At 43.4% G+C, this 17,694-nt stretch overlaps 1 protein-coding gene across 4 annotated transcripts in view; it reads right to left on the bottom strand.

Moving 5' to 3' along the window:
• The window catches only part of gigyf2 (GRB10 interacting GYF protein 2), a 261,643-nt gene that overhangs the window by 236,359 nt on the left and 7,590 nt on the right, over positions 1-17,694 (bottom strand). Inside the window, exon 2 of one of the 4 annotated variants that reach the window (XM_072474613.1) lies at positions 3,506-3,676. The exons of the other annotated variants lie outside the window; for them this stretch is intronic. The gene's annotated coding sequence lies outside the window, so the exon portion shown is untranslated. The remainder of the gene's footprint in view (positions 1-3,505; positions 3,677-17,694) is intronic. 4 annotated transcript variants of the gene reach the window in all.

Below are 17,694 nucleotides of genomic sequence, written 5' to 3'. Positions count from 1 at the left end.
ACAGCAATCTTGCAACTGTAGCCTAACACCCCTTGGGGGCAGCACTGTAGCATTGTGGATAGCACAATTGCTTCACAGCTCCAGGGTCCCAGCTTCGATTCCGGCTTGGGTCACTGTCTGTGCTGAGTCTGCACATCCTCCCCGTGTGTGCGTGGGTTTCCTCCGGGTACTCCGATTTCCTCCCACAGTCCAAAGATGTGCAGGTTAGGTGGAATGGCCATGATAAATTGCCCTAGTGTCCAAAATTACCCTTAGTGTTGGGTGGGGTTACTGGGTTATGGGGATAGGGTGGAGGTGTTGACCTTGGGTAGGCTGCTCTTTCCAAGAGCCGATGCAGACTTGATGGGCCGAATGGCCTCCTTCTGCACTGTAAATTCTATGATAGTCTATGAACAAGGGCCAGCATGTTGACAACAGGAGATGAAAGAGAAAATAGTTACCTCAGACTTTCTTTTAAGAGACATTTTTAGATGTTGGCTTTTGAGGCTTCAAAAACAATTAAAAGAATCTCACCAACCAACTTACTGTCAAGTGAATGTGAAGACACAATTGTGCCTCTTGCACAATTTGCACAACTACTGATTCAGATGATTTTCAATTATACCAGCATGTTCGCAATAATAAAGCAAAAGCCTTGCAAGTGGTCATGACTTGATTAACCCATATACCCAGGATATGTTTCTAGGATAATATGCCCATAGTAAGAATAAAAGGTACTTAGACTTCCCAAGCTATTCTAAATGTAACCCTAAAATGGTAAAATCTACAATAGCATTTGGTGTCACTCAGAGATGGAGAAGGTCCACAACAGAAATAAAACCCAGTTTGGGGCTCATAACTCCCAGGATAAGCTGAAGGAACGAGAGCTCCACAAGAGAGGTGCATCATTCAAGGTGAGAAAATTAACATTTTCAAAAAGATAAAGGAAATAGATTTGTTTGGGCGGATAGGCTATTGCGCTGCAGAGATTAGAGAATTAGAGGGCATCAATACGAACTTCAAAACAGTTAACGAGACAGTCACAAGCAAAAGAATTGCAAACTTCATGTTTACAACACTCCTCAAAGGTATGGACATGGAATGGGATTCAGCTATTTTTGATTCTTCTCTTCCCTCCCTCAAAGATGCGGCATGTTTAAAGTGCTTGTATTGCACAACACACATTGGTCTTGATTTTAAGATCATACAGCCAAGACAGTCCAAAGATGTGCAGGTTAGGTGGATTGACCATGCTAAATTGCCTTTAGTGTCCAAAAAAGGTGAGGTGGGGATAGGGTGAAGGTGTGGGGATAGGGTGAAGGTGTGGGCTTCGGTAGGGTGCTCTTTCCAAGGGCTGGTGCAGACACAATGGGCTGAATGGCCTTCTTCTGCACTGTAAATTCTATGACTAGTTAGATAAGCTAGGTCAAGACTAAACAAGCAGCTATACAAAATCCTCACAATCACCTAGCGTAAATTGGAACATAGTTTACAAAGTTACCAGTTACTTACTAAAGAATCCTTCAAGGATCTGCTAGATTCTTGCTGGATGTGGAAGCAAGATTTGTGAATAGGAGCCTCCCAGGGGGTCCAAAGCAAGACAAGCACATTTGAGAAATGTTGCAGAGCTGCTTGCTCTGGAGAAACTAGCCTCTTTGAGTGGACGAACATGGACAGAGTGATAGGAAAAGGGGGCCTCGGAACAGAACTTGGTTCAGGCATTGAAGCGTAGAGTGGGGGGGCTGCATCACGGACCTCAGAGTGAAAGACAGAGGGGCGAGCATGTGTGTGGGTGTGTGTGTGTGTGTGTGTGTGTATGTATATATACTTATACATATATAAATAAATATATAAATATAGAGGGAGATGTGTGTGAGAGAGAGAAGAGACAGACACAACATGTGCTTGCTCATGTGCGAGAGGGGCGAGTTGTGTCAGGTATGAGTATCAGTTTTCCAGCATCACTCCTCCCATTAAAAGGGACAAAAGATAAATTACCCATTCCTAAAGTGGGTAAACTTCTAGGTGTTAATGTTGATGGGTCGTGTGGCTGCTGAATGTATTTTACTGTGTGTCTCTTCCTAATCTCTAACATATGCATAGATATAGCAAGAAAAGCTTGTTTACATTTGATTTCTCTGTTCACATCTATTTCGCGGGGAAAAAAGGGGCATCATTCTCCTGCGAATGCTTGGGATGCACTTGGAAGGTCACCAAGTGTTCCACGGCTCGAGAAGTTTGGGAAACCCTGGATTACATAGAATCATCGAATCCTTACTGCAGAAGGAGGCCATTTGGCCCATCACACAAAAATGATGGGCTAATAGTCTCCATTTCTTTGAAGATTTATACTTATTCTCAGTCAGCTAATTTCCCTTTTTATGTTAATAAACATCAAGCCAACAAAGGAGCATACTTGGGCAGCTAACACCAAATTCTCAGGGTCAGCTACAATGAAACAAGTTTTAGTATGCTTGTAATTTAGTATGTTTTTAATATACTATGTTGCCTAGGAAACTAGGTGAAACTGCAGATGGATTATATCAAAGCTCCTTCAACCTGATGACAGCCAAAATAATTTCCCAACAAAGATAACAATTTAAATTAAAAAACTTTTATCCTAACAATTGCTACTTAAAGTTTGACGCTTCTTTAAATGTGTTGCTCTTCTGGTTTGAAAACCTGTCGAGGTATTTACAATGTTGGCACTGAGTTCCTGTTTCAAACAGGGATTTTACTCTAAATATCCCTTAATTTCCTTCTCACTCAACATCTGCATCTCCAGACAAGTGCAAAATACTTAACATAGGAGGGAAAAAAACATGTATATTTCATGAATGATGCAAAAATCGATAGTGTTGAAGCCAAATGAAAGTTCAGAGTATTAGGTAGACTCAATATACTCAACCAATGCAGTGCATCACCAAACAATAAAAGCAAAGAAATGTTGAACTACATGGCCAAGAAATGTAGATTACTAGCGAGGGTACAGGCACACAGTATTTTAAAGATTATTCCAGTTCTGGTCACAGAGATAATGATAAGATTCAAACATTTATTATACAAGCATTCGTGGCAAAGCAGGGAAGAGCTGCAGGGTTTATCCCGAGCATTAAAGGTCATAGTTAAGAAACATATCTGGGTAAACTTGGGAATGTCCAACATTGAAAGACAGCATCTCAGTGATGATATTATAGAAGTATCAAGTATAGTTAACAGAATGAGAAAGATAAATCCAGATTATCTAATGCAAGATAGGAATAACAGAAATCCAAACGAGTAAAAGGTAAATTCAGGATCAATATTGGGAAGTTCTTCCTCACCCAGTGATTAAATTGTGAATTAGACTTTTCAATAAACTAGAGAAGAAAGCCCCGGGCTTATTTTTAATCAAACTGGTGTCAAAATGGGGAGGAAGCCTTTCTAAATGGATAAACCAAAAACAATTGTTTACGTGCAATTCTCCTTAACCTTCTTCCAAAATTCTCATTTGCCCTCTCTGGAGCAACAAAACAGCTATACTCACCAAAGAGTAATTTAGGTGAAGTACTTGCAGATTTTTCTCGGAGTTGTGCAAAGGAGCTCAATAAATGCAAGTCAGTCCATCTTTAATCTTTATGTGCTGAATCCTTTAGTACTTTCTTCAGAATCACTAGTCTATTCTCTTCTAGAGATACCGCTTCCTGCTTTCCGTTCCCTGTATTTCACAGGTAAGATATCATTGTAAACTAGTTTTAAAAATTGAAAAACTGTATTAAAGAGCTATGTCAAATTTATTTTTGATGTATCGTCATTGACTTTTAGTTTAATTTTACCTATGATAGTTGTTCGCAACTAAATAAGGTGACTGCACAAATACAACTCAAGTGGCACAGTAGTTAGCACTGCTGCTTCACAGCTCCAGGGACCCGGGTTCAAGTCCTGCCTCGGGTTACTGTCTGTGTGGAGTTTGCACTTTCTCCCTGTATACGCTTGGGTTTCCTCTGGGTACTCTGGTTTCCTCCCACTGTCCAAAGGTGTGCAGGTTAAGTGGATTGGCCATGCTAAATTGCCCCGTGGTATCCAAAAGGTTAGTTGGGGGTTACTGGGTTGTGGACATAGGGTGGAGGCATGGGCTTAAGTAAGGTGCTCTTTCTAAGGGCCAGTGCAGACTCGATGGGCTGAATGGTATCCTTCTGCACTGTAAGTTCTATGATTCTATGAATAGTGACAAGCATGAACTGAAACTTTTCTACTTGCTCCATCCCAGTAAAGCACCTCAATGAGTTTCTGACTTTAATGCCGTTAGAAAATACAAGTTGTCACATATTTCATGACTGGAGGATGGATTGATTGACAACTTTGTGCTTCGAGATGACTTCAGGATGTGATGAATATGAGAATCTGTAGGCTAAGTGCAGAATTCACTCAAACTCCCAAGGCTTTATGAATGCTTATAAATGTGTTAAAATCCAAAGCTTATCAAAAGATTCCGTGAAAAGGATTGAGTCGCAATTTGTTGGACTCAAAAAACTCTTGATTCAACTTACTATGAAAGCATTTTTCTCATAATAAAACAATTCTGGGCCTGAACCATGTGTTCAGGCTCAGTGCGAGATTTCTCCATCAACAGAAGAGATCAGAGATATGCAGACAATGAAGTCAGCATTCATTTCTATCCAGTATCAGAAAACATGGTTTGGTATTAGAATCACAGAAAATAGGAAGAGGAGACAATTCGGCCCTTCTAGTCTGCTCCACCATTTATCATGATCATGGCTGATCATCCAACTCAATAGCCTGATTCCACAGTCCCCCCATATCCTTTGATCCCCTTCTCCCAAGTGCTATATAGAACTATTTCTTGAAGCCATACATTGTTATGACCTCAACTGTTTTCTGTGACAGCAAATTCCACAGGTTCACCACTATGGGTGAAAAAATCCATATCTTAAAGAGTCCTCCCTTGGTTCTGCATACCCTCACCATTGTAAACATCCTTTTTGCATCTGCCCTGCCTAGTGGGTTGCCTAGTCCTGTTAGAATTTTATAGGTTTGTATGAGACCCCCCCCATTCTTGTGAACTCCAGCGAATACAATCCTAACCGACTCAATCTCTCCTCATACCTTTGTCCCGCCATCCCAGAATTCAGTCAGGTAAACATTTTTTTTTTTTTTTTTTTTTTTTTAAAATAATTTTTATTAAATGTTTTCATAAAATATCAATAACAAAATGAGAAAAAAGAACCCAACAGGGTTAAGTACAAAACACAATCTAAAAAAGCAACCCCCCAAACCCCTCTTTCCCCCCCCCCCCCCCCGTACATAAATAATAACTTAACATTAACACCTCGACTTAACACAACCCCTCAGACCCTCCAGTGTAAATAACATAAACAACATTAAAGTAAACACCGCCCCCCCCCCCCCCCCCGCCCCCGGAGCTGCTGCTGCCATTGACCAATATCTATCGTTCTGCCAGAAAGTCTAAGAACAGTTGCCACTGCCTAAAGAACCCTTGTACCAACCCTCTCAAGGCAAATTTCACCCTCTCCAATTTAATGAACCCTGCCATATCGCTGATCCAGGATTCCACGCTTGGGGGCCTCGTATCTTTCCACTGAAGGAGAATCCTTCGCCGGGCTACCAGGGACGCAAAGGCCAGAATTCCAGCCTCTTTCGCCTCCTGCACTCCCGGCTCCTCTGCCACCCCAAATATTGCGAGCCCCCAGCCCGGTTTGACCCTGGATCCTAACACCCTCGACACCGTCCTCGCTACGCCCTTCCAAAATTCCTCCAGCTCTGGGCATGCCCAGAACATATGGGTGTGATTTGCTGGGCTCCCTGAGCACCTAACACACCTGTCCTCACCACCAAAGAACCGGCTCATCCTTGTCCCGGTCATGTGTGCCCTGTGCAGCACCTTAAACTGTATGAGGCTGAGCCTCGCGCACGAAGAGGAAGAGTTCATCCTCCCCAGGACATCTGCCCACGTCCCCTCTTCGATCTCCTCCTCCCACTTACCTTTCAACTCTACCACCGAGGCCTCCTCCTGCATCACTTGGTAAGTTTCCGAGATCTTCCCCACTCCCACCTATCCCCCCGAGAGCACCCTGTCCTGTACTGTATGCGGCAGTAGCCGCAGGAATTCCACCACCTGCTGTCTGGCAAACGCCCTTACCTGTAAGTACCTGAAGGTGTTCCCGGGGGGAGCCCGTACTTCTCCTCCAGCTCACGAACTTCCTGTCCACAAACAGGTCCCCCAACTTTCGTATCCCTGCCCTGTGCTGCCCCGGAAACCCTCCACCTGTTTTTCCTGGGGAGAACCGGTGGTTCCCCCGTAATGGGGCCCATGCCGAGGCCCCAACTTCCCCCCCTATGCCACCTCCACTGCCCCCAAATTTTGAGGGCCGCCACCACCACCGGGCTTGTGGTATACCTCCTTGGAGGGAGTGGCAACGGCGCCGTTGCCAGCGCTCCCAGACTCGTACCCACACAGGACGCCATCTCCAGCCTCTTCCATGCAGCCCCCTCCCCCTCCATCACCCACTTGCGCACCATCGTCGCATTGGCGGCCCAGTAGTACCCACAGAGGTTGGGCAGCGCCAGCCCCTCGCGATCTCTACTCCGCTCCAAGAACACCCTTCTCACCCTCAGAGTCCCTCGCGCCCACACAAACCCCATTATACTCCTGTTAACCCGCCCGAAAAAAGCCTTCGGGATAAACACGGGGAGGCACTGGAACAGGAACAAAAACCTTGGGAGCACCATCATTTTGATTGACTGCACCCTACCCAAGGACAGCGGCAGCGCGTCCCACCTCTTGAACTCCTCCTCCATTTGCTCCACCGGCCTTGTAAAGTTAAGCCTATGCAGGGCCCCCCAGCTCTTGGCCACCCGGACCCCCAAATATCTGAAGCTCCTCTCTGCCCTTTTTAGTGGCAGCTCACCAATCCCCCTCTCCTGGTCCCCGAGCTGAACTACGGACAGCTCGCTCTTCCCCATATTGAGCTTGTACCCCGAAAAGTCCCCGAATTCCCGAAGGATCCTCATTACATCTGGCATTCCTCCCACCGGGTCCGCCACATACAGCAGCAGGTCGTCCGCAGAAAGCGACACCCTATGCTCCTCCCATCCCGCACCAACCCCCTCCAGTTCCTCGACTCTCTGTGCCATAGCCAGGGGTTCAATCGCCAGTGCGAAGAGCAGGGGGCACAGGGGACACCCCTGTCTCGTCCCTCGGTGCAACCGAAAGTACTCGGACCTCCTCCTATTTGTGGCCACACTCGCCAGCGGGACCTCATACAACAGCCTAACCCACCTGGCAAACCCCTCCCAAACCCGAACCGCTTCAGCACCTCCCACAGGTACCCCCACTCTACCCTATCGAAGGCTTTCTCAGCGTCCATCGCCACCACTATCTCCGCCCCCCCCCTCCCTCGCCAGCATCATGATAACGTTCAAAAGCCTCCGCACAGTCACGTTCAACTGTTTCCCCTTCACAAACCCCGTCTGGTCTTCATGGATGATCTGCGGCACACAATCCTCGTGGCTAAGGCCTTCGCCAGCACCTTGGCATCTACATTCAGCAAGGAAATCGGTCTGCAAGACCCACATTGCAGGGGATCCTTGTCCCGCTTCATTGCACATTTCCGTCTCCTGATTTATGGCCATTCAGATATTAATCTGCTTTACCATTTCTGCTATCAAAGTGGATAATCTCACATTTATCTGAATTATACTGCATCTGCCATGCATTTGCCCACTCCCTCAACCTGTCCAAATCACACTGAAGGATCTCTGCATCCTTTTCACAGCTTACCCTCCCACCAAGTTTTGTGTCATCTGCAAACATTTAGTTCCTTCATCTAAATCATTAATTTGTACAGCAAATAGCTGGGGTACTAGCACTGATCCCTGCGGTACCCTACCAGTCAATGCCTGGCATTTGGAAAAGACCCATTTATTCCTACTCTTTGCTGCCAAACTGTTTTTTTATCCATCTCAACATACTCAATATGGAACCAATGATACACCAAAGAGTAGAATAGAAGTTTAAAAGTGATTGAGAAAAAGCTAAATCTCCATGACAGCAATCTTGGAATTCCTCAGTGCAACTTTCCATATAAATTAGGGGAGCTGGTTAAACATGCTATTGCTTGGCTAGAAAATGGATCTAAATGGGAGGTTGTCAAATTCTTGAGTAATTGAGTCCAGTTCAAGGGCAAGGGAAAGCTGCAAAGACAGTTTCATCTGGACCAGCGCCAACCTTCTGAGTGGGGAAACAGAATCTTGGGGCAGGATTTGAAGCATTGCTGAGAGTGAAGATGCAAACAGAGTTGTTTTTTAAAAATTGTATTTATATAGTACCAGTAAAATAGTAAAACACCCGTGTGTGTCAATAGGAACAATTACCAAATAAAATTCAAGCCACAAATAGGTATTTAGGAAAGGTGATCAAGCTTGGTCAAAGAGGTAAGCTTAAAGAGTGCCTTAAAGGAGGCCCAAGGAGGAAGAATGTATTAGGAAGGAAAATCCAGGGTTTAGAGCACAAGCAGGTGAAAGGTACAACTGTCAGTGGTAAGTGAGAAAAGCGAGAATGCAAAGCGGCTCGAATTGGAGGATTGCAGAGATGAGGGTTGTAGATGATAGGAAAATAGTAAGGAGAGTCTATGAAGGGATTTAAAAACAAGAATGAGAATTTTAATGTTGATGGACCAGAGATAATATAGGCCAACAAGTACAGAGATTATGGGCGAATGAAGCTTGGTGCAAGCTAAGATACAGAGCTTTGGATGAATTGAAGTTTACAAAGGGTACAAGGAGGGGGGGGGGGGGGGGGGGGGGGGGTCAGCCAGGAGTGGGTTACAAGAGTTAGAGGTAGTATACGCATGGATGAGGGGTTCAGCAGCAGATGAGCTGAGGCAGTTGCAGCGACAAACAATGCTACAAAAGGTAGAGGTAAGCACTGTTCTGGTGATGAGGAGAACACAGGACACCATGGCGTGGCCAGAGAGAAAAGATGTGCTGGAATCAATGGTTAATTTGATAATTTCATTCGGGTGGCACAGTGCTTAGCACTACTGCCTCAGCTCCGGAACCCGGGTTCAATTCCGGTTTCAGGTGACTGTCTGTGTAGGTATCCTCCGGGTGCTCGGGTTTCAAAGATGTGCAGGTTAGGTGGATTGGTCATGCTAAATTGCCCCCTTAGTGTCCAAAAGGTTATGAGGGGTTACTGAGTTACGGGGATAGGGTGGAGGCGTGGGCTTAAGTAGGGTGCTGTTTCTAAGGGCCTGTGGGCTGAATGGCCTCCTTCTGCACTGTAAATTCTATGATTCTATTAACAGCAGAAACATTACACAAGTTATCGTACTTAGCAGGGACTGTGCAAATACAGAAACTGATACAGGTGCGCATGTACACCATTATTATTAGTCCAGTGAGTGGAAATAATGGATACCTCAAAATCACAAAAATAAAATGAGTAAGGATCTAACAAGTAAACTCTCATCTGCAGTGACAATCGTTCGGAAAACAAAGGTAGTTTTAAGGGATTTATATTTGTATTGGTAAACATTAGAAATAGGTTTAGTTTTAAGTGGGTTTAATGTAATAATTCTGTACCTGAAACATAATAGTTAGATACATGCTGGGAAAAGGTTTTTGTATGTGTGGGGGTTGGTTAAGTTCCAACTGTATTTCTATTGTGCTTAGAGAGGGCTACAGCGTGAAAAATAAATAAAATGCATTTGCATGTGGGTGTTGCTTAGCAACTGGGCCTAGTAATATAGAGAAGCTGTTAAGTTTTAATTTTGCTCATTTAATAGCAGTTGAAGATAGATGATGAGCGAGAAGGCAGCTCTCACAGCTCTGCTAGAAGCAGTTGGTTTTAGAAGGTTTAGGAGGGAACATCTCTCTCAGCCTTGCTTGAAGAAAAGACATACCATGGAGTAATGGTTGAGAAAATAAATGCCGGAAATCTAAAGTCCAGCTAAGTAAAGAAACAAGAGAAATTAAGAGAAGCGTTCAAGAACCATAGAATTTACAGTGCAGAACGAGGCCATTCGGCCCATCGAGTCTGCACTGGCCCTTGTAAAGAGCACCCTACTTAAGCCCACACCTCCACCCGATCCCCATAATCCCACCTAACCTTTTTGGACACCAAGGGCAATTTAGCATAGCCAATCCACCTAACCTGCACATCTTTGGACTGTGGGAAGAAACGCACGCAGACACGGGGAGAACGTGCAGACTCCGCACAGACAGTGACCTAAGCCAGGAACCGAACCTGGGACCCTGGAGCTGTGAAGCAACAGTGCTAACCACTGTGCTACCATGCCAGCCACAAGAAGTCTGGAATTAAGTGAAGAGACCAAGGTATTCGTCAAAATAATTCAAAGAAGAGTAAGCAACGTGTTCTGCATTAAAGAGACATTTGCAGCAGCTAGATTTAAGTGGGACAGCAGACTTCAGCAGTTGATGAAATGCCTGATGCCATTTTAAGAGAATCTGGGAATTAAGAGTTAAAGCAATTGTGAGCAGTTTGCACAACAGTCAAGACAATGAAATCTTCAAGGAGTGGGTGAAAAATTCTGGACTTGATTCACTGGTAAAAGTGGAGCGGAAGCTTCAAGTGTCATTTGGAAAACCGGGTCTGGATTCCATAATACAAACCGCTAAAGGAAAGCATAATTAGGAGAAGCTTTTAACAGGTGATCTTGGGAGTAGAGTTTGGAAACTTCCACCTGACAATCATCTGAAGGGATTCTGAGACCACCGCTGCAAACCATTCACTTGGGGTCAGAGCGGAGAGAGTGTTCGCCCACAATCATCTTATGTTTAAAAGGGACTGTGTGTTAATGAGACTGCCACGACCTTCTGGGCTAGTACGCAGTCAATTACAGCCCCACTTGACCCGGAGTTGCAACACAAGTGAAATTAGGTGTTATTTTTAAAATACCAGAGGACCTTGACTGAGCCCATTAAACTGCGGTCACCAGGTTTGTAAATTTAACACAAAGCATAAAACCTGGAACACACTGTCCTCAGTCGCAGGCTGCTTCAGCTTGAGTCCACTGCTTAAAGACACATTCCGGTTAAGGGGCACTGACCAAAAATAAAAGAAATGGGAACAAAGAGAAACCAAAAGGAAGCAATGCCTACTTCATTTGTTCAGCAATATACAGATCAAGAAAATAACTGTTATTCACTGTTGTTGTGCCTTGTGTCCTGATTGCTGATCGACACTAAATTGACATTGATGCTGGAAATGGAAGTATCACTGAGGAAGAGGCCCAATCAGGCCACTGAACAGAGGAATCATGTTTGTTAACCCAATGGAACTTTTCTATACCAATTACAACTTGATCCCAAATTTAGGCAATGTTGTTTTACAAAAGGTTTGCCTTTTTTGAGTGAATGTTATTTTGGTTTAATTTTTTCTGTTGATAAGACTCAAGAGTTCCCTCGTGAAAATTATTTTATTTAATCTTTTACTGATTTAACTTTGTTTTTGTGTATGGCCCTGCACTGTGAAATAAATCCATCATTTTGTTTGACTGTATTGCTGTTCTCGGATTATTTTAGCATAATTCTAATATTATATAATATATTATACATATTATATAGATATATATACACACAATACCAGTTGTAAGGAAAACCCTTTTTTACGGAATGAACACGGCCCGGACCCATTTAAGAAGAGGGATTTACCTGTACAATCAACAAACTCCAAACCTTGCTATCGTCTCCAGCCCTCTCCCTGGCAGATGAAATTAAGTAGACCGTTGTAACATGGACGTTGCACTGACCCCAAGTAAGCTTCTGACCACATAATCATGCCATCACTAAGATTGCCTTTCACTTCCTTAACATCACTTGACGTTACTCCACCGCAGCTCATCTGCTCCTAAAACCTTGATTCTGGTCTTTTGTTACCGCTAGAATTTGGCATTCCAAGCACTTCTGGCTGGCATCTCACTCTACCTCGGTAAACTTCAGGTTATACAAGTCAGTTCTCCCATGTCCTAACTTGTATGAAGTCCCATTCACCTATCACCCTTGTGTTCACTGAACTACACTGGCTCTCAGTCGAGCAATGTCTTTACTTTAAAATTCTACTGCTCATCATATCTGCCCATGGCCTCACCACTCCTATCTACACAACTTCCTCCATTCCCAACAACCCTCCAATTTATTTGTGCCCGTCTAATTCTGGCCTCTTTTGCATCCCTGATTTTAATCACTCCACCACTGGTGGCTGTGCCTTCAGTTACCTCGGACCTTAACTGTAGAATTTTGTGCCTCCACCTTTAACATCCCAACCTCGCATTTCTCCTTTACGATCACTCCTTAAAATCGTCACCTTCACAAGTATCTCCTGGTGTAGCTGAGTGTCATACTTTGTTTTATGAATCTCCTGTGAAGTGTTCTGGGACAAGTTAGTTAAATGCTTAATATAACTATAACTTGTTTTGAAGAGGAGTGTACATTCAGCACAATTAGGAGTATTGAAAACTTCCACCTTTGCATAGTATACCTTGTACAGTGCTCGAGTTTCAATCAAAATTATAATAGTTGCTTTAATGTTATGCAATTTGGGTGGTTGTGTTCTGCTGAGCTGTTTCTTTGAAATTGCTTAAAACGGCTAGATAATTTTGATTTTCGTTGAATACAAAAATGACTGAATTAATTGGAAATCTACAATTTCACTAGCCCTACAAGATGTTGGCATGTTCCACTTACTGTTGCTATATTACAACAGTGAGCACTGTTCAAAAATATTCAATGGTTTCTGAAATGCTTTGAGACATTGTGGGGCCTTGTGTTAGGCATGGTTATTACGTGTCATGGATGGTATTTGGCACTTGTCAGCTCAAACAAATAAGTAATGAAAAAGAAAACATCTTGCTGCACAGCAAGGTATAAACTAATTAAACCCATAAAATGTTAATTTATCAGCAGAGTTTTGAAAAATTAGTTTGGCTAAACAAAAAATATTTGCTACTGAAATGGCATCCTGCAAAGTAATCCAAATAATCCTACAAAGTTACCCATTACAATAAAGTTATATTGTACAACATGCTATGTAACATGGTTCGTGCAGTTCAAATTGAGTACCGTTCATAACATCATGACAAGCAATCCCGACCAGCATACTCTAATATACAAGGTTATATACTATCCGAGGGTACTTTGCCATAAGCTCTGGGTCAAGTACATTGTGTAAAATTAAGTAAAAAGTTGCACATGGTTACTTCATTTCAAGATTAATAGCACCATTTTATACAAAAGCCAGAAATAAGTTCAGTACTGCTTTTTTTGAATTTACAGCAGTTTGCCACATTGTTGTTTCTAATTCACAATACGGAGGAATCAAATGCTAATTGATCAAATTTGCACTTTGCATTTCTACAAAGATTTTAACATAGAACACGATTCCAAGGTGCTTCATAAAACCACAACTGAGAGGTGAGTTTTCTGGAGGGTCCTAAGATGAGAAAGAGAGGAGCTTAAGAAAAAAGACTTGCATTTATATCCTGCTTTTCATAACAGCTGGAGGGCTGAAAAATACTTTACAGTCAGTCACTGAAGTAGTTTTGAAGTGTAGTCACTGTTGGAATATAGGAAATGCAGCAGCCAATTAGCACACAACAAATTTCCACAAACAGTTTTGTGATGCTGATTGAGGGATATCTCCCCTGCTCTTCTTCAAAATGGTGCTCTGGGCTCTTTTATATCCACTCAAACAGGCAGACTCAGTTCAATGTCCCATATGAAAGACAACACTTCCAATAGAGCAGCACTTCCTCAGTACTACACTGGAAAGTCAGCCTCAATTTTTGTGATCAAACTTTGGAGAAGGACTTGAGCCTGGAACCTTGTAATGCAGAGGGGAGTGTGCTACCAATCGAACCACAGCTGACACAAGGTAATTTAATAGCATAGGACTAGGTGACTGAAACACTGCTGACCAAAGGTGCAAGAAGAGTGGTGTTCTGGAGGGGGATGTAGACCTGGACGAGATTAGAGAGGAGGGTCAAGAACATGACGCGATTTAAGCATGGAGATGAGAATTTAAAAATTGAAGTGAAATGAGCCCTGAAGTCGACATGGTTGAGGAAAGGCAGATCATAGGTAAACAGCCATTGAAGGATAGAAGCTCAGCCCAGAACTGGAAAGCATACTGAGATGACAAACTGTCCAGGACAACAGCTGGGAAGGTGGATTTTATCAGTGTACATAATTTTCACTGGGTAAAGAGAATAGCTACAATCTCCCCCAAAGCTTAGCTGGAGCAAATTGCACCTAATCCAAGGCTGGGATGTCAGACTCGTTGTCCGACAGCATAAAGGCAATGGAACAATAACTGAAACACAGAGCTGGGTATCAGAAGAATTATGTGGAAGATGGTGCCATGTAAATGGATAGCAAAGGGCAAAAGTGGAGAGTTGAATGGGAACATGGATGGATCCTTCGGAGAGTCAAAAGGTGATGGTGCCAATTAGAGAAGCTACAAGTGCAGATGCTCTCGATACAAATCGAATAGAAAACAGCTCCTATTTATAGCGCACCTTTAATGAAGTAAAAGGCACCAAGCAGTTTCTCAAGCATAGATAGACAAACACTAAAACCACTTCAAAGAAGGAGACATTCGAACAAGTTATCCAAAGTTCTCTCCAAGAGTTAGGCTTTAAGGGGCATCTTAAAGGAGGAGAGGATGCTGGTTAGGGGCTGGTTTAGCACACTGGGCTAAATAGCTGTCTTGTAATGCTGAACAAGGCAGCAGTGCGGGTTCAACTCCTGTACCAGCCTCCCCGAACAGGTGCAGGAATGTGGCGACTAGGGGCTTTCCACAGTAACTTCATTGAAGCCTACTTGTGATAATAAGTGATTATTATTATGTGGGCAATTAAATTCAAGTTGCATCTAATTAGTTACATCCTGGAAACTACAAGCTTACTACCTGTGCAGTTCATCACATGGTATTCATGTTGCAGGCCTGTACAGACCTTCCCCTGCTGCTGGAAAAATCCACGTAGAACCTTACAAAATTTGCAGCAATGGAAGGTAACATAATCAGCATAAGCAGTGACTGGAAATCTGCGACAGCATAATTAGAAATGTGACAAATTCAAACCACATATCAATACTATGATGCATTGGAGATTATTAGCAGTCTATAAAGTTCTTGAACTGGAGAATATAAAATCTGAAGAGCAATACCTGTCAGAATTCAACAAGTGAAAACTCACAGGCCCATATACTCGGGTTTTGACTCAGGTAGCAACACTTGGGTACTTCATACTTTGATGCTCATTTATACGAAACAAATACCTCAGATGTTAAGTGGCACTAAATGCAACCCAGCCATGAAAACTAAGCAACAACACTGCCATCAAAGCTACTGAAAAACTTACAAGCAGATGATTATGGAACTGGTTTGATCGCACACAGCTATTTTTGACTGGATCAAAAAAAAGGTCCAGTTCTCATGGCTAAAAGTGCTCACTATTCCAGAATCAGACTGGAATTCAAAGATCACGTTACATTCACCACAGCGCCGCGCCATAGAATTTAGTGCAGGAGGCCATTCAGCCCATCGCGTCTGCACCGGCCCTTGGAAAGAACACCCTGCTTGAGCCCATGTCTCCATCTATCCCCGTAACCCAGTAACACAACCTAACCTTTTGGACACTATGGGGCAATTTAGCATGGCCGATCCACCTTAAATGCACATCTTTGGACAGTGGGAGGAAACCGGAGCACCCGGAGGAAACCCACACAGACACAAGGAGAAAGTGCAAACTCCACACAGTCACCTGAGGCCAGAATTGAACCTGGGACCCTGGAGCTGTGAGGCAGCAGTGCTGACCACGGTGCCATCATGCCACACTCTTCCCCAACCCCACACTTAACAAGTAGGAGGGGCAAAAGATAGATCCATGAAGTGCCAGAGTAGGAAGAAAAAAACCCAAAAGGATAGGTATCAAAGAGATGGTATGGTCAACCAGGTTGGCAGGTCAAGAAGAATGAGATTCTCTTGGTGTAAATTTGTCCTTTAAATTTATCAAAATACTGATCCCTGATCTCATCACTGTGCTTGCAAACGACCACCATCTCCATTCTACCTTTCCCCTCCAAAGTCCTTTAATGTGTTGCCACCCCCCCCAAATCTGTGCCCATCTTTGTTGGAACTCTATGGTTTGAATCTTCTAACCTGGTTTCCATCTCTGTTAATGTCAAAACATTTCTTAACAAAGTCATAAATGACATCCTGAGACTATGACAATAAAATAATTCTTCCTCATCCATCTTGGCCTGTCTTCAGCCTACGGCGATTGATCGGACGATCTTCTTCCACTGCCTTACCTTTGTCATCCAGCTAGGTGGGACTGAGCTCAACTCTTCCCCTTCCACTAGTGCCAAATTATCAGACAGCTTATCTAACATAAGAACTAGAAGCAGGAGTAGGCCATCTGGCCCCTCGAGCCTGCTCCACCATTCAATGAGATCATGGCTGATCTTTTGTGGACTCAGCTCCACTTTCCGGCCCGAACACCATAACCCTTAATCCCTTTATTCTTCAAAAAACTATCTATTTTTATCTTAAAAACATTTAATGAAGGAGCCTCTACTGCTTCACTGGACAAGGAATTCCATAGATTCACAACCCTTTGGGTGAAGAAGTCCCTCCTAAACTCAGTCCTAAATCTACTTCCCCTTATTTTGAGGCTATGCCCCCTAGTTCTGCTTTCACCCGTCAGTGGAAACAACCTGCCCGCATCTATCCTATCTATTCCCTTCATAATTTTATATCTTGCTATAAGATCCCCCCTCATTCTAAATTCCAAAGAGTACAGTCCCAGTCTACTCAACCTCTCCTTGTAATCCAACCCCTTCAGCTCTGGGATTAACCTAGTGAATCTCCTCTGCACACCCTCCAGTGCCAGTATGTCCTTTCTCAAGTAAGGAGACCAAAACTGAACACAATACTCCAGGTGTGGCCTCACTAACACCTTATACAATTGCAGCATAACCTCCCTAGTCTTAAACTCCATCCGTGTAGCAATGAAGGACAAAATTCCATTTGCCTTCTTAATCACCTGTTGCGCCTGTAAACCAACTTTTTGTGACTGATGCAATAATAATCCCTTTTGCTGTTATTCCTACCAAAATGGATAACCTCACATTTGTCAACATTGTATTCCATCTGACATCCATTACTGGATGAGCAAAAATTTCCTATGATTAGTATTGGGAAACAAAATGAATTACATTTGGTCAAACCTTCTCCCTGGCAACGGTCTTGAGGTTGAACCAGACTATTTGCAACCTTGGCATCATATAGGACCCCAGGATGAGCTTCCAAACCACAGATCTGTACCTCATTAAAATCACCTGTTCCCACATCGCCTCACTCCACTCCTGCCTCAGCTCATCAGCTACAAACCTCTCACCTATGCAGTTGCTACCGTGGCTATTTTAATACACTCCGAGCTGACCTCCCATAATCTAACCTCCATAAACTTGGCCATCTAAAACTTTGCTGCCTGTGTCCTTGTATGCTCAAAGTCCCAATCATTGATCTACATTGGCTTCCAGTTAAGTAAAATTTCAACTTTAAAATTCTCACCCTTTTTTCCCCCAAAACAAACCCATGGCCTCATTTCTCCCGATGTAATCTCCTCCAGCCCTCAAATATTCTCATATCTGAACTCATCTAATTCTGGC

The sequence above is a fragment of the Scyliorhinus torazame genome, chromosome 14, assembly GCF_047496885.1.
Source record: "Scyliorhinus torazame isolate Kashiwa2021f chromosome 14, sScyTor2.1, whole genome shotgun sequence".
Taxonomy (NCBI): domain Eukaryota; kingdom Metazoa; phylum Chordata; class Chondrichthyes; order Carcharhiniformes; family Scyliorhinidae; genus Scyliorhinus; species Scyliorhinus torazame.
Note: the sequence above shows the minus strand (reverse complement) of the source record. Positions and strands in the feature narration are given on the sequence as shown.